The sequence below is a fragment of the Euprymna scolopes genome, chromosome 1, assembly GCF_053919585.1.
Source record: "Euprymna scolopes isolate OS-2025 chromosome 1, ASM5391958v1, whole genome shotgun sequence".
Taxonomy (NCBI): Eukaryota; Metazoa; Mollusca; class Cephalopoda; order Sepiida; family Sepiolidae; genus Euprymna; species Euprymna scolopes.
This window is the reverse complement of record NC_136482.1, coordinates 92,031,262-92,052,544: the sequence shown is the minus strand read 5'-3', so window position 1 is coordinate 92,052,544 and position 21,283 is coordinate 92,031,262. Positions and strand designations below refer to the sequence as shown.

The 21,283-nt window shown below is 39.3% G+C and overlaps 1 protein-coding gene and 1 pseudogene across 9 annotated transcripts in view; one reads left to right on the top strand and one right to left on the bottom strand.

The window, feature by feature from the left end:
• LOC145245888 (uncharacterized protein C20orf96-like) overlaps positions 1–21,283 on the bottom strand; it is a 2,261,276-nt gene that overhangs the window by 37,083 nt on the left and 2,202,910 nt on the right. The gene's annotated exons all lie outside the window — the stretch shown is intronic.
• On the top strand, positions 14,206–14,329 carry LOC145284207 (U2 spliceosomal RNA; annotated as a pseudogene).

Below are 21,283 nucleotides of genomic sequence, written 5' to 3'. Positions count from 1 at the left end.
GTTTAAATGCATATATGTATGCCTAAAACTTTCGACAGAGGCGACGGATTTTCACGAGATCGCTATTTTTTTAAGCTCGACGGCAAATATCGAAAAATTAGCTAAAAATAAAAATTCTTTCGCCCTCAATCAGGGAGGGGTCGTTTTTTTCGCCGATATTTTCGAAAGTCATCCCTTTTTTTCGATTGATTTGTCAATTCCGGTTTGGCGATGGACGCAATGGCAAAGACGTCAATTTTTGTTTCACATTCTTTTCCTCCTTCGTGGTATGGGTTCAAGCTTGCCTGCCTGCTACCACTTTTTTGTTAACACCTCCCCCCCCAAACACCCGGGTAACGCCGGGCACCCAGGCTAGTATAAAATATTTAATTTATCAGGCACTCATTTAATCCTCATCCTTCGTACAAGGGTCTCCAAAGTTTTAGAATGTGAAGGGAGGGGGGGGCAAATTGCTGGCATTTTAGAACCACGCAGGCCAAAATTTAAAAAATATATTAATTGACCAAGAAATAGCGGATGAATAACTATAAAATAAGGTTAACAGACCATTTATTACCAAAGTCTGAATCGGTACAGAATTTTCTGTTAAAAAAAAATTAACATTCAAAAACCTTTTAAATCTACCATTAATCATTTGTATTAAATTTAGAAGCTCAAAACCAGTGCGTTTCTGATATAAACATATGGGAGGAGAAGGGGGGCGTGTCCGTCATAAATGTACTATTGCAGTGGTTTATGAATTTAAACCTCAACCATTTCAATGACTGAAGCAGTTTATGATCTGAAGATTTATTTCATTTTATTTCAATATTTAAGAGAAGGGGAATATGTACATATATATATTTCCTATGATTTTCCTGAAAATTTGCCTATGATTGTTCAATGGATTTTCTAAGGATTATCCTACGAATATCCTATAAACTGTCTATGATTTTCATATAACTATCCAATAGGTTTTCTATAAAGAATTCTATAAATTGCCTGATTATCTTATTTATTGTCTATAACTATCCTATTAGTTTTCTATGATTATCTTTTAAACTACCCCATAAAATTGCCTGTAATTATCCTACGATTTGCCTAATATCATCCCATGAATTGCCCATGATTTCCATACATTAGCCCGTGACTTTACCTATGATTATTCTATAAATTACATAGGAAAATTTATGGTACAATGATAGTTATAAGCAATTTATAGGATCATCAAAGGCAATTATAGGCAATTTAGAAGATAGCTATAGGCCATTTAAATTATAATTACACACAATTCAAAGAATACTCAAAGGCGAATTCATCGAAGAAATATAGGCAAATTCATAGGATAATCATATGGTATTCATTGGCAAATTTATAAACTAATCAGTTTGTAAGTTTATAATTATAGGTTTCTAAGTTTTAAGTTAAAAACTACTAAGTAATACTTTAAGTATTAAGTTGTAAGTCTGCATATCTCAGTGCATGCAAACAAATAAAACTAAAGACGAACTACATTTTAAGGCCTGGGGACACAGATAAATTATGAATAACGGCGGATTATGTTAGCCGATTTATTATACTGATATGCAGTGTGTGTGCATCTGTAGGATGATCATAGGTTATTTAATGGGCAATTTATAGAATTGATTTGGGCAATTAATAGGATAATATTAGGATGATCATAGATTATTGAATAATCGAAGGACAATCAAAGGCAATTTTATGGGGGAGGATAATCACAAACAATTTATAGAATAACCAAAGGACATTTATAGGATAATCCAAAAAAAATTATTGGATAGTTATAGGCAATTTATATGACACTTAAAAACAATTTATTTCATTCTATAAATTTCCTATAACTACCCTATAAATTTATCGGATCAAGTAAAGATTAGATACCCTGTAACAGAAGACGAATACTGGTGCACATTTCAAGTGACACCGGTTGTTCGCCTTGACATTGTCGTTGGTTGTTTGTAAACACGTCAAATAACAGACGTGGTCGAATTTACAAAACATTTTTTTAATATTAAATATTTACAAAACTTTTAAGGATTAAAAATAAACTTTTTTTGTATTTACACAAAACATTTTAATGTAAGTACTAAAACGAACGTATTTAAACAAAATATATTTAAATAAATGGGTGTCTTTCTAAGTGCGTTTTAAATAAATAAATGGTAAATTTTTACGACGTGCTCCAGCGTATTATAAAGACCCCAACCTCCCTATGTTAAGAACAGTTTTCAGAATAAATATCCCCAACCTCAAAAGACGTTCTTAACATGGAGAGGTTGGTGGGTGTTTATTCCGAAAGCCGTTCTTAACATGGGGTGGTTGGGGGTGTTTATACTACGCTGGGGCAGGTCGTAAAATAATACTAAATAAATAAATAAAACCGACGTTAAGTTTAAGTTTGGCTGTGGGCTAGTTAAACTTTCAGCTTTCTAACGTATTTATTTCCTCCACGATGTTGGGAGAAAACCAGCCTCCCCCCCCCCTCCAAAAAATATCTATTTTTGCAATATAAAACTGGAATATTACGGTACTTGAAATAAACTAAACAAAGATGATTTTTTCGTCGAAATCTAAAAAAAAAAAATACATTTGAATTTCACTCAAGTCACTTAAAATAATAAAACTTCAAATAAGATTTTCTAAACCTAAGTTTGCTTTAAACTAAGCATTTAGTATAAAATGATTATTTTCTTTTAATCAAAAATTCACAGACGGTAATATCTCAAGAAATTGCAGTACTAACACAACTTAACATGTTTTTATATTTAAAAAAGAAAGTTCTTAAATTTAACACCTCTATCCTCCACCCCGAGCTACCTACTGTTGTTTTGATCCCCCTACCCAGCTACTATCACTTTTTTTAAACACTTTTGAACTGTTGATCCCCCTCTCCTTCACTTCTCACCTCTCCACACCCGAGCAACGCCGGATACACCCGCTAGTATCAATAAAGCAGGACAAATTAAGTACAAAGAAGTAAGAAAAGAGTAAGAAAAATGTTATTTCATGCATCCACATAAAATGTTAAAAGTAATTATATTTTATCCATCGATTTTCAGTTTTTACTACAATAGTGCTCAATACATGAGTAAAGTAGTAAGTTATAAAGATATATAGCAATTAATCTAAACATAATATCTTGCGTTTCATTCTCGTAGCGAAGTGGCAGGCTAAATTGCATGGAATGTGTGTTTTATATATGACAAATTAAAATGATCAAATTAATCTGATGGAATTAACAAAAAAAAAAAACAATGAAAAGAGGAAAGATCAACACCCCAATATGCATGTTAATGTTTTACACAATTGCTAAGGCTTTTTCAAAAATTAAAAGTTTTAAAAAAATTAGAAGACCCCTAAAATTTTTAATTACACATTTTCTTTTCTTTTGCCTCCTTTTCAACTTGGCACTCTTCAAAAAGTCTTCGCAACAGTTGGGTGAAACGTTGAGATACATCTTTGAGTTACATTCTCTTTCCATTTCCCACCCGCATTCACACACACACATGCACACACACATACTTTTTAGATTTTTCATCCTAATTCAGTTTTATGAAATTTTCAGAGGAATACACCTGGCCTCGAAGACATTGATCAGTTTAAAATTAAGTGTAAAAAATTAAGTCTTATTTTGAAATAAAAATTTAAGAGATTGAAATTAGATTGCAAACCGTAATTTTTCTTCCAGTTTTGATTGTCTACAAGAATTGTATTTTACTATTACTACTAGGTATTTACATTAATGAATTTTATCTGAATTTTTAACATAATAGCATCGTTGTCGAGATGTGAAACCTGGGCATCCAAATATCTAAGAAGAAATGCACCTAATATTGAAGACATTAAATAAATATATTTAATCTATTGATTGTCAGTATTTACTTTAATGTTTTACAGTGATTTAATATTTGTTAAATCGAGTTTTAAACATTTTTTTTTACTTATTTTATTGATGTTATTTAATGTTAGATTATGAGCAGGTAGATGCCCTAGTATATGGTTTAGTTATTTGAGAATAACAGCAAATGGAAACTAATGAGTGGTTAGGTGAGGTCAACTTGATCTCTAGTTGAAAATTACTTAATGTGTGGGAATGTATTATAAAACAGATATGGCGTCATATGACTCAAAGAAAGAGGGCGATAGAAAGGTCTGGAAGCATGGGAGGCATTCGGACATGGGTTGATAAGATATAAGTAATAAGAGATTTCGATCTCTTTGTCCTCCTCCAGGTCAGTGATGTAGAATGAAAATTGCATTGAATAAATGGTATATCATCAACTTATATTGTGGTAGTTTTTTCGACAATTTGATTCAATTGCAGAAGGCATTCCCTCAGTCTAGAAGGATCACTGCAGGAGGAAAGACCGGTAACCAAGGTACAAATAATTATTATAAACTTTAATTTTCTGTAGTGATTTCTGACTATTTTGCTGCTGCAAGTATGACAGAAAGTTGAAAACAATTCTAATATATACAATTATGTCAGTCAGACTTCTAAAGTCATATGTAAATAGTCATTTGACATATCAACATTAGATTAGGATTAGTCGATTTTTGTGGGTTTTTTCCCCATCAAATTATTCCAATGAATATAATTTACTTCTTGGTTTATTCTTTTATCTATTTTGTAACTATTATAATTTAATTCAGACACTTTCTTTAGTACAAAGTGCATTATTGGTTTTTATTGTTCTAAAATTATTGCTCGTTGTCTTAAATAAGGTTTCTTTTTATGACAATGGCTAACTTGCAATCTAGAAATATTATTTCTATTAGTAGAATTCTGCATGTACAATCAGACCGGTTTGTTTAATATTGGCGGATGCGTCCACTAGTTTGAATATAAGTAAGATACATGCGTTCAGACATACTTGACTTTGTCTGGTAAAAAAAAAATTGTTCTAGACAAATATCATAAAGAGGTCACGAGACTGACCCTGTCTAACAATAAGCTGGGATTCGCAAGTTCAAGAACACACCTGGAGATGGTCGAGGTTATGTCAACTGAAACATTGTGAAAATTACCGTAGTCTAAATAAATAGAAATATTGTCATATCAAAGTTTATTGTGTTCTAACGACTGGATAATCTTAATGACAACTCCCTATCTCGTTGGAACCATTCAGAGACTTCGTTCCATCTAATTACTCGTGTGATTTGAAGAGAGAATGAGTTCAATTGGCAAATAAAAGGAGAACGCTTGTTAATATATTTTAATGGTCGTCTCTGTAGTTAGCACACAAAAAAACTGTTCGTCTGACTGGCAGCGTCATTTCTCTGCTTCCCTTATCTCCATCATAACATCCTGACCCTCTTCCACACCATCTGTTGACATTGATAACCTTGCAAGCAATCCTAGACGAATATACCAAGCTTTAAAGATGAAGTGAAAGAGAGAACATAAAAATCAATATTCTTTGCAGAGAAATCAATCAGCAAGGAAATAATTTATCACTTGAATGATTAAAAGGTCTGATGGCAAAATAAGTTCTGCCGTTCAATGTATTAGACTATTTTAGCTATGAGGAAAGCAGGTTGTTACATTTAGAACCATCATAAAATAATGTATAGATTAAAGAAGGCTAAGCTGATCGAAAGAGATGAAAAAAAACCCAAAAACGTTTCATTGCTAATCACACAAGGATTAGGTAAGATTCGAACCTTAATATAATATCACCGGCTCTCATTCGTAACTGTGATCTCGGCATACTTTCTCAAAGATAAGAGTCCGTTCCTGGAATTAACACTTGATTTCTTTACAAGTTACATAGATATTCAAGTATTATGAACTTCCCAGATTTCAAACTTTGAATAAATAAAGCAATGGAGAAGAATAATCTTCTCAATAGATCAGACATTTAAAACACGTGGCTCACAAACTGCATACGACCCATTGCAAGCTTATTTGCAGCCCATACAAACTGCAACTTTCAATAGTGCAGAGAAGAATAATTTCAAAATACAAGGATGGAAAATAGTGTGAATTTCTTATTCATTATCGCTTTAGGAAAGTCTTGTTTGATATTGAATCTATTGATCGAAATTTTAGAACGTCACGGACACGTTTTTCGTTATCTGTATGAAATTACATTATGAATCCGCAAGAAGAATTTACTATCATTCATGTCAAAATTTTTCAGAGAATAAGTTTGAATGTCATTATTTGTCATCTTTGATATGTCAGACTGAAATTTCTGTGCAGTTCTGAGTTTTATCAAAGATTTTCGACAAAATATAAGTGTTTGAATACTTCTCCTATTTTAACTATTGTAATTTATACACAGTGCTGTTGCATTCAGACACAATTGAAATAGCTTAAATCTTCGTTTAATTGAAATAAAGAACATCTATGCTGATTTTTTTCATTATATTTTTAGTGACGTGGAAGCGACTCTATAAATCACAGTCGGTCCGTCGGTCGGTCGGTCTGTCCGTAACACTTTTGTGCTTGGCCTTTTTGGTTAAGATCAAAGGTCTGTTGTTAATAGATGCTGTTTTTAGCTTTTTAAGCTTTTCTTGGCCTTTTGGCCAAGATCAAAGTGTAGTGTCTTCCAGCTACTTCATCTTTGATTTTTTCAAGAGGTCCGCCACTTGACCACACCAGTCAAGTTTAAGGCTTTCACTTTGTTCACTTTTGTGACTCTACTAACCTTTGTTAGTGGGACCGACCCCCTCTTTGGGGAGTCTGGACCCTTTTCGCTCCCCCAGGACCGACGCCATTGTGTGATAGTCTGGACCTGAAAACCGATCCCTTCTTTGGGAGTTTGCTGTTTTCGGGACAGACAACACTTCCTTTGGTAGACGCGACCTGGTCAGGTTAGCTTTAGTTAGTTGGGTACTTCATTTCCTCCTCTCCTCTGAGGTTGAAATGGTCTATTCTCTCCTCTCTTAATTGCCTGAGCAGCACTCTGACCTGCCAGGCTCAATCTTTGTCTTCCTTCGCTGCTCTCCCAGTGGATTGAGTAGACCGGGCTCTCTTTTTCGCTTCCTTAGGGTTGTTTGCAGGCAGGGTGACGTGGGTAGGGCGGGTGTTTCGTTTCTGCTCCCCTCTCTGGGCAGAGATGTCTATCCTCTCTTTCTCTTAATTGTGATGCGGCACTCTGACCCGCTAGCACCCACTGCGTCTTCCTTCACTGCTCTCCCCCTTTGCAGGGGATCTGAGCTAACTAATCCGACATCACAGTGAGGGGAGGTCGATCCACTTTCTCTCTTCTGACCTCACCCACTCCCCACCCCATTTTCCTGCATTTTCTTTTTTCCCCTGCTACACTTTGGCCCGCGTCAGCGGCCGGTGCGTTTTTTTCCACACAATGCCGGGGAAAAGGCGTATGCCACCTCAGATGCGCCACATCGCCCTACTCGAGTACTCCCCATTGGAGGGAGCACCTCCCACGAGGGATGAAGAGGAGGAAAGGGCGGAGTAGGGCTGCAGTCCGCGGCGACCCAGGCAGCGCCAACACCAGGAGGGCAACCAGCCCAGCCCCCTGCTCACCACGATGGCCACTCCCCAGACTGGGAAGACAAAGAAGCGGCTGACGAGGGAATAAGGCTCAAACTTGGTGGTACACACCCAGCGACACCAGTTCCACCTCAATCCTCGTCGGTCGAAGCAAACACTCCCGCTCAGGCTCCCCAAAAGGACCAAGATGAAATGGAGGACACCGGAAAAACGGCTGACGAGGGAACGATGCATCCAGCAGGTGGTACACACTCAGCGACACCTATTCCACCTCAATCCTCATCGGCCGGAGAAGACCCTAACACTCCTGTTCCCCAAGAGGACAACCTCCCGGTAGAAGAGCACAGAGAAGCTGGAGACGGGGAGACCAAAGACGACACTGATGGACTACAGCCTGTGGCACCACCGGTCTCCCAATCCCTTTCCGGTCACCCAACACCAGCTCCCCAAGAGGACAATTCCCTGACATCAGAAATGGAGGAAGACAAGGATGGTGTTGCCTGCAGAACCAGAGCTCTGTTCAGAGACACCCTAGCATCGCTCAAGATTCTCGGGGGGGGGGGAATACAGGGCACCTTCACCGTCCGAAGCCTCCCTAAACACGCCAACTCCACCCAAAGTCCCAAAAGGCAACCCTTTGACAACCAAGCCTGTGTAGAAGAAGCCCACTCCACAATCTTCGGGCAAAACCAAGGCAGGAGGCCAGAGATTAGGCCCAAACAAGTGCACGACACCCCAGGAGGACTGGCCAAGCCTAACTCCAAACAAGGCAACTATACAGCAGCAGCAACCACAACAGCAGAAAAAGAAAGAAACAGCAGCCACTCCTTGTCCTGGTCCATCCAATGCCAAACAGGATGGAACAGCGATATGTGGCCCACAGAACCAGGAGCAGATGACACCAGAAGAGTACAGAGAGCTCTTCAACTCAACCTACAAGGCCGTCACAGATGGGATAAACATCCAACCCCTTCCAGGACAAATCGAAGAGATAGAGAAGAGAGTTCTCTCCCTGATCACCTCCGACCTTAAGACCAGGAGCTTAACAGGTGTCGACAAAGACACCATGGTGGAACTCCTCATCGGGCTGAACATAACGGGCAGCTACATATGCAGGAGAAGTTTTGCCATGTGGGACAACCTGCTCCCCAGTCAAGATTGGCTAAGATCGACCTCAGAACCAGAAATATTCCGCTCCAGCTGGTATATTTGAACAGAAGAATCGCCTTGGCCTCAGTCTTGAACGTTCCATGCTACATGACTGGAAGGGAGCTCGGTGCCATAATGAGCCAGTACGCGATCAACGCGTGATGACCGGGGATTACAAAGTCCAAACGGTCCTGGAGAAGGTCGAATTTGACACCCTTCCGGCCATGCTCAAGTTTGGGGACCGGGCCATGACACTGATCGTGCAGGGGAGAAGGCGGCACTGCTGGCACTGTCAGCACATGGTAAAGGACTGTCCCAAAAAATAACCAGCCAGAGCTCCGGAAAAGCCCCCACCAAAGCACCGGCAAAGCTCCAACACAAATCACAGCTCCAGTCACAGTAAACGCTGGTCCAGTAGCAGAAGCAGGTTGGGTGATGGTCACTAAGAAAGGCAGAGCTAACAAAAATCTGCCCAAGCCAATAGTGACCAAAACCCAACTCGACATCACACTGATGGACATGCAGGCATCCTCTTCCTCAAACAAAAGGAAGCTCCAAGATTCCAAGGAATAGATCGTGTCGGACAGAGTAGAGGCGACCACAGACGCAGAGGAAGCAGCCACAGCAACAGTCAACAAAAAGACGAGCAAGAGGAGGAAGAGCAGGAAGACTAAAGGAGACACACCCACCCACAAAGACAATAGCAAAACAACCAAGGCTGAATTACCCCCCACCCCCAATCAGCCAGTGGACTCGGCCCCCTCCCGTCACAGCTCCCACAGGACAGTTTCACGCAACCCATCCTCGGATAGGGTAGACACCAACCCCCAAAAACACACTCCCTACTCCTGTCACTCCTACCCCCCTCCTCCCCTGGCCAAGGAAAAACCTACGGCACCAGTCTGTACGGAGCGGACGAAAAAACTCCCTTTCCTACCAGGGGAAAGGATTTGTGAACTGGACCATCTACAACCATTACCTGACCTCAAAGGCCACCAGAGGGTCCAGAACAACAAATTGAGGAACTTTGTATGTGTCGGTGGCGACAACATCGCCGACCCAACAATATTCAAGAACGTTCTTTTGTTGACCACTTTCATTAGGGTCAACAAGGATGCTAGGTCTGAGGCTCTCTGGGCTATGATAGATGCAGCAAAGGATTCTATCCCAGGCCAGCAGCTTGTGGATAGGGAGCATCCCTCACTGAACAATATCATTTACAAATGCGAGGGAAAAATCCCTGTCTATGCACACCCATTCTTTTACAGGGCACTTAAACTCACTTTCCCCCTGCACGTGGGAGGCGTGGCCAAGGATGTATTACCCTCGCCGGACTTACTCACTGGAAGCCTTGGACAGGCCTACCACGTTCTCACCCCCGAGGATTTCAGGCCCATGTGTGACACTGAATAAGGTAGGTGACGATGGCTTTAAACTTGGCTACTTATAATGTGAGGGGCCTCAGATGTCGAAGAAAGGCCGCACGTATGCTGAGAGATCTGGTGTCCCTGTAAGGTAGATATTGCCACTATACAGGAGACCCATCTATAGTCGTGGAATCTCCTTGCTAGTAAATTGTACCCTATCAGTGTCGGTGAATGTTATTCACGCAGACGAGAACGGGCGGGCGATTGTCGGCGATGTTGCCATTAATACCAGTTAATGCGCCTAATTCTGCTGTGGAGAGGGCTTCCTTCTTTCGACGGGTGGAGGGCTTTATAGATGATCCGGAGAGGGTAGTCTTAATGGGTGATTGGAATGCCATCCTTGATCCCAGGATAGATAAGGTCGGGGGGGGGACTAGCAGGTCAGTGTGGTGTGACAGCAGTCTGTCTAACCTGTTGGCTTTGTGCGACCTGGTCGACAGATTTCGCCTGGATCACCTGGGGTGGGAGATGTGGACGTGGCATCCTAATACGTCTTCCCATTCAAATACTTATTTGGACCGGATGTTTGTTAGAAGAGGCGATGTAGATTTTCTATCTTGCCCCACGTTCCACCTTTTAGGACACTCGGACCATAAACTAGTTATGGCCCATCTGAACTTGAGCTCTAGGCCTAAACTGGCCGGATACTGGAAGTTCAACAGCACCTTGTTGGAGCTGGAAGACTGCCAGTTGAAGGTCACAGAGATAATCCAATGGGCATTGGTGGGGGCAGTTACTGGGAGTAAGTGATGGGTTAGTCTCAAGGCTAGGATTAGACGCTTCTCTGTCCAGTACAGCCAACGCCTCGCACTAGATAAGGCTAAGTAGAGATAGCATTAGCTAAACAAGGCCTCAACTGCTTGGCTAGCGAGCAGTACGAGGGCCAGATAGTTAGGGCTAGGCTAATGAAAATCTCGAACAAGGCTGTTAATGTAGACGCTGTTGAGCATAAGGCTGCTCTAAGGCCCGGCTCGGATGGGTACATTCGAAAAGTGAACGACCTGGAAGGGCACGCCCTCGTGTCAACACAGGAGATTTGCGAGGGGTTTCGAAAGCATTTATTAGAGCGCTTCACCCAACTACCCAGGCTCAGGGTCGAAGAGTTTGGTAGCTATTTGGCTGACTCGCTCTGCCTCATGGTGGCTCTAACAGCTAGCTGTGATGGTCTTGTTACGGAAGATGAGATCATTACTGCGTTGGAGCAGGTCGGCTGCAACAGGTCCCTGGGGCTTGATGGTCTACCCTATGAATTCTACTTGAGGCTGTCGCCCATGTTGGTCCCTATTCTGAAGGATATGTTATACCATTGGTTTGTTCAGGGCTCCATCCCTGGGCAAGTGACCAAGGGAGTGATCACATTGCTCAGGAAAAGTCAACAGCATGGTGGGAAGGAAGATTTAGACTATTTCAGGCCCTTAACTCTGCTAAACACAGAGTTAAAAATTTTGGCCAAGGTTCTTGCGAATTGTTTGCAGGTTGTCATCACTGACTTGATCGAACCAGACCAGAGCTATGCTGTGAAGAGGAGATCGATTCAGGACAATCTTCATCTGATATGCATGATCATAGAGGGGACAGAAGACGACGCCAAGGCCGCACTGATCAGTTTGAATCAGTCAAAGGCTTTTGATAGGGTGGACCATCGGTTCCTGGGATCTGTGCTGAAGGCCGCCGGATTTAATCCGAACTTCCGCAAGTGGATCTCTGTACTGTATGACAGGCCGACGGTAGCAGTGCAGATCAACCGTAAGCTGTCGGACTCTTTCGCCGTCTCCCGGTCGGTGCGACAGGGTTGTCCGCTGTCACCTCTCTTGTACGTCCTGGCATTGGAACCCCTCCTTCGCAAGTTAAGGGATGAGGTGACTACACCAGTCCTGCGCAGGATAGCTCACCTTGGAGGCACACCAGCTAGGGTTTCTGCATTTGCCGATGACATCACCGTTTCAATTGCAGTAAGCTGGTGGATCTGCGGTTGGGTGCCTGGACTGGAGTAAATTCGCTTCTGGGCATCTTCAGTTGGACCAATGGCGCGGTCCGGATCCTCAGTGTGTGGTTCGGACCGGGTCTCCAGCTGAAAAAAAGCTGGTCAGAAGTAGAGACCAAGGTTGAATCCTCTGTCAGGACTTGGGTTCAAAGGAAATTGTCCTTGCAGGGTCGAGCAGAGGCGTGTGCTACACACGTCTTTCTGCTCATCCTTTACCGTCTCTCTGTACTTCCCCTCCCTGCCAAAACCAGCTTACAGGAACACCTCGACACACTCTTGCGGAACGAGGGTAAGCATTATGTTTGCAGAGAAGTCGTTCTTACAAACTCAGAATTTTCCCTTACCTAGTGACTTGTCTGGAACGCACTGCCTCTCCTTGAGGAACTCAACCTTTACAATGAAGAAACCTGGGTCTACTGCCTGTGCTGCGACAAAGACATGAGGGAAACAGCCGGTCACGACTTTTTCCGCTGCAGCAGGCTCAAGACCCTCCTAGGGTACATCAATGAGGTAATGGCTCGCATCGATGCCAACTGCTGGCTTGAACTCGACGAGTCATATTATGTGGAGAACATTGATCTGCCGCTGCCTAGGAACAAAAGAATGGTTTTTCTAGCGATACTAGCAGTAGCGAGGATGGTCATGTGGATCACACGCCTCAAGCGAGTCCGCAATGGGATATCTGTTCCGGATCGGGATCTGATCGTCTACTTTAAACATCTGCTTAAAGTAAAGATTAGATGCGATTGGAAGAGGTTGCCTCGAGTGGCCTTTGACAAGAGGTGGGTGCATGACGCTAGCTTGTGCATCCGACGAGGCGCCAAGTTTGAATTTGTGTTACCACCATAAGCATGGCATACGCGGTACTGGGTCCTACGGAGCCTATCCCGCTAGGTTAGACAAATAAAAAGTAAAGAGACTCTTGACTAGCAGTACAAATGAGATCCTGTTCCCCGATTGTTTGTTTTTGGCACTAGAGAACTTTCCGAGTCTACCCTACCACTACCCCCCTATCTTTTTGTTTTATTACCACCTGGTCACCCGAAGGTCGCCGCCTACTCCCACCCCCCATCTTCCTCTTTTTTTGTTTTTGACAATTATTTATTTTTCCTCCCTACACCCGATCAGAATTCTTCCCAATCCCCACTAGGGATCTTCCCGCTTGTTTTCGGTGCCCCGGAAAACAGTAGGTGATCTAACTTTCTAGGTTAGCTCAGGGAGGGACCTTACTAACAATGCACTAGGTAATTTTATTTTTTGTATATTTTTTCTAGATTCCCCACTCCCCAACACGAACGGTTTTTCTTCCAAATTCAAGAACCTTTTATTTTCCAATGAATTGAACTTTTTTCACACGCACACACACACACACACACATTTTAATAAAAAAATTTTTTTTTTACACACACACACACACACACACACACACAGAAATTGTAAATATATTTTGCAAAGACGCTGGGGTTTTCATTAGTTAGTTTAGACTCCACAGAGTGAATGAGGTATTGTGGTAAATGTTGCCAGCCAAGAGTAAAGTCGCCAAAGACTCCATTTTCACTTTAGTAACAAAGATCCTGCAACACTCCCCCATCCCACTTCTTGTATGACCTTGTGTCTAAGTTTGTTTACAAATGTTAATTTATTGCTTTTATTTTTTGAATTTCTCATTATTTAATTGTAAAATCTTTTCATTACGGAAATAAACTATATAAACAAGCTCAAAGTCTAGTATCTGTTCAAGAAGATACTGCAAGCAAAGACCCTATGTGGGGGCGACCCCACCTATAAGACCTTGGTCAATGTAGGGGCAACCCTTCATATGAATTGTCACTATCCAGCTCCCCTACTCCCCAGGGAGTTGGTCCCCATTTCCCCTTCACTCCTCACATTGAAAATCGGCCTTGTGCCTAATTTGCTCGGTGGGAGAGCAAATAAACACCCTTTTCTTGGCCTTTTGGCCAAGATCAAAGTGTAGTATTTGTTCCGGCGGATACTGCAAGCAAAGACCATATGTGGGGGCAACCCCACATATAAGACCTTGGTCAATGTAGGGACGACCCTTCATACCAATTGTCACTATCCAGCTCCCCTATTCCCCAGGGAGTTGGTCACCATTTCCCCTTCACTCCTCACATTAAAAATCGGCCTTGTGCCTAAATTGCTCGGTGGGGGAGCAAATAAATACCCTTTTCTTGGCCTTTTGGCCAAGATCAAAGTGTAGTATCTGTTCTTACATGCTGTTCTTATTGTGATATAAAGTGGGGGATCACTTTTCTGTATAAATTTAATGTAAAATGATCACCCACTTTACAACCAGTCAGTCTCAAAGCCATTCAAGTCATTCTTAAGGTCATTCAATTCATCCTTAAGTTCATTAAAGGCATTCTAAGTCATTTAATTTTTATTTATTTAAGTCATTTCAGCCCATTTTTCGGTCATTTTAGTTTATCTTTAAGAATTTCATGTCAATCCTACATTCACGCATTCATTCATTACATGAGAGCACACGACTAATAGCTATCGGCCTTCTTGAATAAGACGAAACTATTTGATTTCTATAACCCTTGCTAGACTTTGAGTTTGATATACTTGCAATAGACAACTTAAATATATCATAGTTTGTTTCTGTGATATTTGTTTGATTTTGTTGGACTCCGGGACCAGAACTAATCTGATTTGGTCTGGTAGAATATCTAGCATAGTGTTATAAACAATAAAATGAAATTCGGTTAAATTCTTTCCAGAGAATACTTTGAGCAGTATAGGATCATTTTCATATGAATGGTATCTTAAAAAATGGGAAGTAATACTGTCTTCGTCAAGACAGTATTACTTTCCTTTGTTTAGAAAAAAAACAAACAATATTTTGAAATAATTAACAGCATAGTTTAAACTCAAAACAAATTGCATTTATATAATACACTACCGGGCAACGCTGGGTAAGTACAACTAGTTCATCGAGATTTATATCGTTCAAAAGTAAAGTGAACTACATTTAATTTGGATATGAGATATTGACCCTGACTTTTACTTATGCAATGAGAAAGAGGCATAGTCGGAGATTGGGTAAATTAATTCCATTTTTTTTTTTTTTTTTGCATTAATATTAAAGTTCATTTTTGCCTTTATATCTGGAACATCAGCCGCTCGACGTCTGGCAGGAATCCTCGAAAGAGTATCATTAATATTCCTACAAAATAATTGTTTATTAGCTTCCATCTTTAGAGAATATCTCCGGTTGCACTTGCCTTAACAAACCAAACGTTCCTGGACGTCATTTATTTTTTCCGCTGTCGTCTGGTTGATTTTGGTATATCAGATCTAAAATAATTTAGCAGCAGTTTTTTTTTTTTTTCTCTTCTGTTGAACACTGCTATATACTGATATCTATTTTTTAATTATTTCTTTCTGTGCGACTAGTGTGGGCTGCTATATTTACATATTATGTATGTAGTTTACATACATGATGTATGTATTTTAACTGTACTCATGTACACTGTACGCCTGCTATGTATACCCTTTTTGCTCTCAAGTGAGAAAAGTTCAATATCGAATTTACAGAATCCTGAAAATTATGCAATTGGCAAAGCGGTGTCTGTATTTACATTACTAACGTGCATGAATATGTACACTCACATACAAAAATATTTTGTCTAACTTAAGCACATGATCTCCAATTGGTGTTTAATGTGTAAAAGGCTTTTAAATCATTCATTTGTGATTACATTGTTCTTTGTAAATCTAACATATACAGATATCTTGTGAGATTTTTAAAGTTAGACTAAAGTAGCATTTAAGCTGACATATCAAATTTTGATTTTGTACTTGTCTAGTTACATTTTTTGTTGTAACATGTTATTTACACGACATGTACTTTGCTACAGTTTATTAAAAACAAACTTGTAATTTCAACTTGTCAACAGGGAAAATGGAAGCATTTTTCGATAGGAAAACATCAAGGGGAGACGCTCATAATTTTCATTAAAGAATAGAAGAGTTGTCTGTCTTACAAATAAATGGGCAAACAAATGAAAAGAATAAAATAATTCACTGCGGTCTGGGTAGTACCAGGAAATAGCTAAAATACTAATAAAATTTTCATTTGAAATTTAGATTTTGTTTATTTCTAACTGAACCTTTTGGTTCAAGATAAAATGATGCATTGCCTAATGTTAACGCGACTAAAAATAAGAAATATGAGGTGATTCAGAAAAGATGCACACATTTTATTATCGCTAAATTAACCTAGGTTTTTGATTTTTGATTTTAATGGAACATACAAGTTATTTACATGAAGATAATCAAGAGTGTAGATGTCTACTTTGTAACGGAATTCAAGCTCAATGAAAATTTTGGAGGTACTTCCCAGCTAAAATGGTCCTGGATATGACCTTAAACTATATCCAGTGGTGAGGTCCCAGCTTGCAGGCTTTGGGGAGTGTGGAGCCACCCTTTGATTACCATTGCTCCCAGGTCCACTCTGACCCGGTGTGGTAGTACCTGTTAGGGTCCCAACTATGGGTTAAATAGAAACCGACTTGAAAACAACAAATATATTCTATTAAAAAATTTTCTTCAAAATCTTTGGATTCAGCATTAAATAACCCGAAAAGGGTTGATATGATGTAAAACAAAAACAACCGACCAACCAACTTCCCAGCTAAAGGATAACAAAATAACATTGTGACTCTGAGATTCAACGTTTGGAGGGTTATTACAAACCGCGATGCACAAGTAGCAACAGTGATTCAATGCCAAAGTACTTGGTCATTCACATTAAAAACTATTGAGTTGTGCTCACAAAATAATGATATACAAAAGAAGAAACATACCACACAAAACGTACACGTCTTCAAGATTTTCAGAGGCAACATAAATTGGAATAAATATATAGAAAATACTGCAAAGTCTGCATCTTTGTAACTTCCATATGTCGAGACTAGAAGACTTATTGTCCTTATCAGTATCCTATTCGTCCAGTCATGGAATATTATTGCCACATCTGGGCTAATACGGCAACCACTAGTTTCTTCGTCTTGGAAAAAGTTTCTAACAGGACCCAAGTTCCAGTCCTTGTCACATCAATGCAATGTTTTACAAGTATATCCACGTAATGTGCTGCAATATGTTAACTACAATTGTACCTTCTCAACCCGACTAGCAGCAAAATCCCATCCTTTCACTATAGAGCTCTCCAGATGCCAGGAAACTTTTTACTTTTAATAACTTCTTTCCTCTATAATTCCCTCCCCGCTCTCTATTCTTCGACTGTACCAACGTGCAAACATTTACATTGCACACGTAGGATGCCCCTATTAATCTGGCCCTTAATCAAAGTAGCTCTTTCCACCACAATTGTTCGCAATTGAATAAGGATTAACAAATGTTTCACCCTCCCATACTTTTCTTGTCATCGAAATTGATTGTCTGCTCTAGTTAGGCAACCCCCTGCATTGTGCCAGGAGGAAGCTTCACATGCCTCCCTAAAGTGACTTAGTCTACAATACATTTTAGTCTACATTGCATTATAGAGAATCTACTGTTGTCATAAAATTATAGTTAAATAATGGCTTCATTTAAAGTTAAAGTTAAAAATTCAAAAGTCAAGTATCATGGTTCAATTGTGTTTTAAACAAAAGCATTCATTTCGAACACGCCCCTGTCTTATAAAAGAATCTCTAGTTGATTTTATAGGCCTTTCTGCTTGTGCGGTGATAAAACTTCTTAAATGCACTTGTGATGTTAGGTTATATAAACGTGTTAACTTGGGTCAAAATCAAACTTCCTTCTTTAATCGGAATTTTTCAATTCTCGATTTTCGATACTTATCAGATTTAATCCGATACAAACTCTACGTAAGAACACTTCCAGACACATCAAGTAATTAAAAAATTGTTGGCCCAGCTGTTTCAGAGTTCATAGGAAACAAACTCGCACACACAACGTTCCTTTTAGAAAATACTGTGTGTGTGTGTATAACTTCGTTTGTAACTATTTAAGGTAATGACTTTTACAATAAACAATAATACTTGAGATTCGTCCTTAAACCGATGGCCTCTATTAACACATTAAATTGCATGATGACCGCTTATTCAACACACATAAAAAATAACATTGATTATGTTCTAATCGAAATAAATTATCAATTAAGATCCCTGCTCTCTCTTAAAAATAATGCAGCATAATTAACAAAACGTATCGTATGACTTAATGGTAAAAACCAGTCAAAAGATATTGACAATCATTATTTTCTTAATCTTTTTTTTTATTTCAGTCTTTTCAACGATTTGAGATTTGATCTTCAATTGGGAAAATTCATTATTGAATACTCCATATTAAAGTTGTATTTTGAAGGTGCCTATGAAGACCAATCGTATTCAGGCATCAAATTTTTTACATTTTTCATTTCAAAGAAAATAGAGATGTGGTAATTTTTAAAAAGGGTTCTCGTTTTTGAGACAATTCTTTTCATTATTAATAAAGAGAAATGCAACTTAATGACACATTATGTCAGGGATTAATTCTTTGCGAAATTGGTTGAGGAATGTAAATGACATTCTTTAAAACAATTAGTTTTAAGTTTCAGAAGTTTTTAGACGGGGGGGTGATAATTTGTATCATTTAGACTACTATTCTCACCTTCGATATATTCAAAATGGTTAGACCGATGTAATATCCGACCTTCTTCAGAATCACATTATTTCCACTCAATTATAATCGAGCAAAACTGCTAATTGTATGCTATTTTTATTATTAAATACAATATGGGAAGCAATAATTATAAATACTAGATTAAAAAAAAGTGTTATATATAAACTTGGTAAGATAAAAATTTATTACAATTGGTACTCTTGGTATGGAAAATTCAATACCAACGAATATTATTTATCCTTATATTTCAGAAATTTATTGTCCATTCAATTATAAGGTAGATAATAACAATTATCAATATCTCATCTTCAACATATAAATTCTTTATCAATTCGTTACAGGAAAAAGGAAAATAACCCATGATCACAAACACGGAGGAAAACAGTAAAAATACTTCTGCATTTGTATTATGGAGATTGGAATATTTCATTTATTATATTATCTTCTATCTAATCTTTCTTCTTCTGATCTTTCTTCTTTCCTTCTTCTATCTAATCTTCTTCTAATCTATCTAATCTTTAACTAATCTCCTTTTTCTTTCTATCTTTTAATATAATAAAATAGAATCCCGTGTACAAAATGACATCATTGCAAAAGAAACACAGGCCAGACACGAATCCAAAATGGCCATGTTAACGGCATGTATCTCGTGCAGGTTTTCCACTACTAAGTACGCTATTCATTACAATTTGTAAATTGCAATAATTTTTCCACTCGAATTCACTCTCCTGATAACATCCTTAGAGGTGATAGCAGAGTAGCTTACCCACTAATCATTTTCCACTTTTGCTACCCCTGTTATCACCAGATCCACTATTTCATAGTCTATGCTTGCCATGATTCACCATAATTATTTCAATATACCATTACCTCCTTCCAACATTCAAACATAGCATATTGTCTTGGCCAATAATGATTGCTCCCTGCTACTTTCACGATAGCACTTTCATTGGCTGAACGGACATAATCCATCACTCCAGGTTTCATATTTACTGAACCCTTGAGAATGTTCCTTCATTCCATTCAACATGGCCACGGCATTCTATTCATTCAGAATATCAATTCAATTAGTTACCCCTAGCATTTGATTACAGATTAAAACATTTTCATCGCATGTTTACTGAAGTACCTGATAGTTCCACAAAGGTTTCCATTCAAGAGACAGAGATAAATATGGAACGGGTGATACAGATTGTGTGTGTGTGAGCATGATATTCAATATTTCTGCACTACTACTGCGGAGATTATTAGCGAAACTGTGTGGTAGAGAAGGTTTCTTGTAATTAGTGAAGGAAAAAAGTTTAGACTTGGCAGCATTGAATGTGACCATCCCTTTTTGTCCCATTCCACTACAGATTAGAGGTCATCCTCTAGTGTTTCTGCCATTTCTGTAGATATGTATTCATTTGTTTTCCTGTCATGTCTGTTATAGAGTGTGGTGTCATCAGCATATATACCCATCTCACAGACAATTTTTTCAGGGAGGTCATTTATGAATATTAGGAATAATAGAGATCCAAGGATAGACCCCTGATGCACTCCCGCATTTATATCATATTGTTTAGATGTACGACTGTCGAGAACAACCTGGATTTTTCTCTCATCTAAGAAGGATTTAATCATGTTAAGTATTCTTCCAGTGATACCGTATGATCTGATTTTCTGTAGAAAACCTTCATGCTATACCCTGTCAAAAGCCATAGATATATCTAGAGCTACCGCTCTACTCTCCCCTACTTTGTCTAGTAAATGGTATATACGTTCAGAGATTACAGTAAGGATGTCTGCTGTGGAACGGGCTTGTCTAAATCCATATTGTTGGTCGGTCAGAAGTTTAACATCTGTAAGGTGCTGGACTAGAGCTTGGTTAATTATGGACTCAAATATTTTGGTGAAAAGTGGGAGTAGGCTAATGGGGCAATAATTTACTGGGTCAGTTCTTTCGCCAGAATTCTTAATAACTTGTACCACAGAATCAGTTTTTCAGCAGGCAGGAAAGCAAGATTTATTAAGGCATTTGTTGTAAAGTTTGGAGAAAACTGGAGCTACTTCGGCGGAGCACGTTTTAATAGCACAGCCAGAATGAGATCAGGTCCACATGCTTTTGAAGTGTCAAGATTTTTTATGATAGCATGCACCTGAGAAAGGGGGAATTTTCAGATCATCTAGTGTGGCGTCTGTCTACAAAGGAAAGTCAGAGATGGGGCGGTTAGCAGGGTCCAGTGTGGAGTTGGAAGCAAACCGACTGGCAAGCATGTTATCCTTCTCAGTTGCTGAGCAAACAAGCTCATGATTGTTGGATAGTAGGGGAATTGTTGATTGCCCCTTATTTACTACACTGTTGTAGATTTTCCAGAAGTCACAGGTTCCTAATTTCTGTGCTTCGATGCGTTTTTTAGTGGTTTCAATAAATTCTCTCTTAGCTGTTGCTATTTTTTTCTTACAGTTACTTCTGGCTTCTATATATTTCTGTCTGTTTGAACTGGACTTATGTCGGTTAAATCTGTGATACGCATGCTGCATTTGCACAATGTCAGCTGCACAAGTAGAAGTAAACCATTGGGGAGAGTGGGATTTGCTATAAAATTTCTGTGGGAGAACATGTGCTTC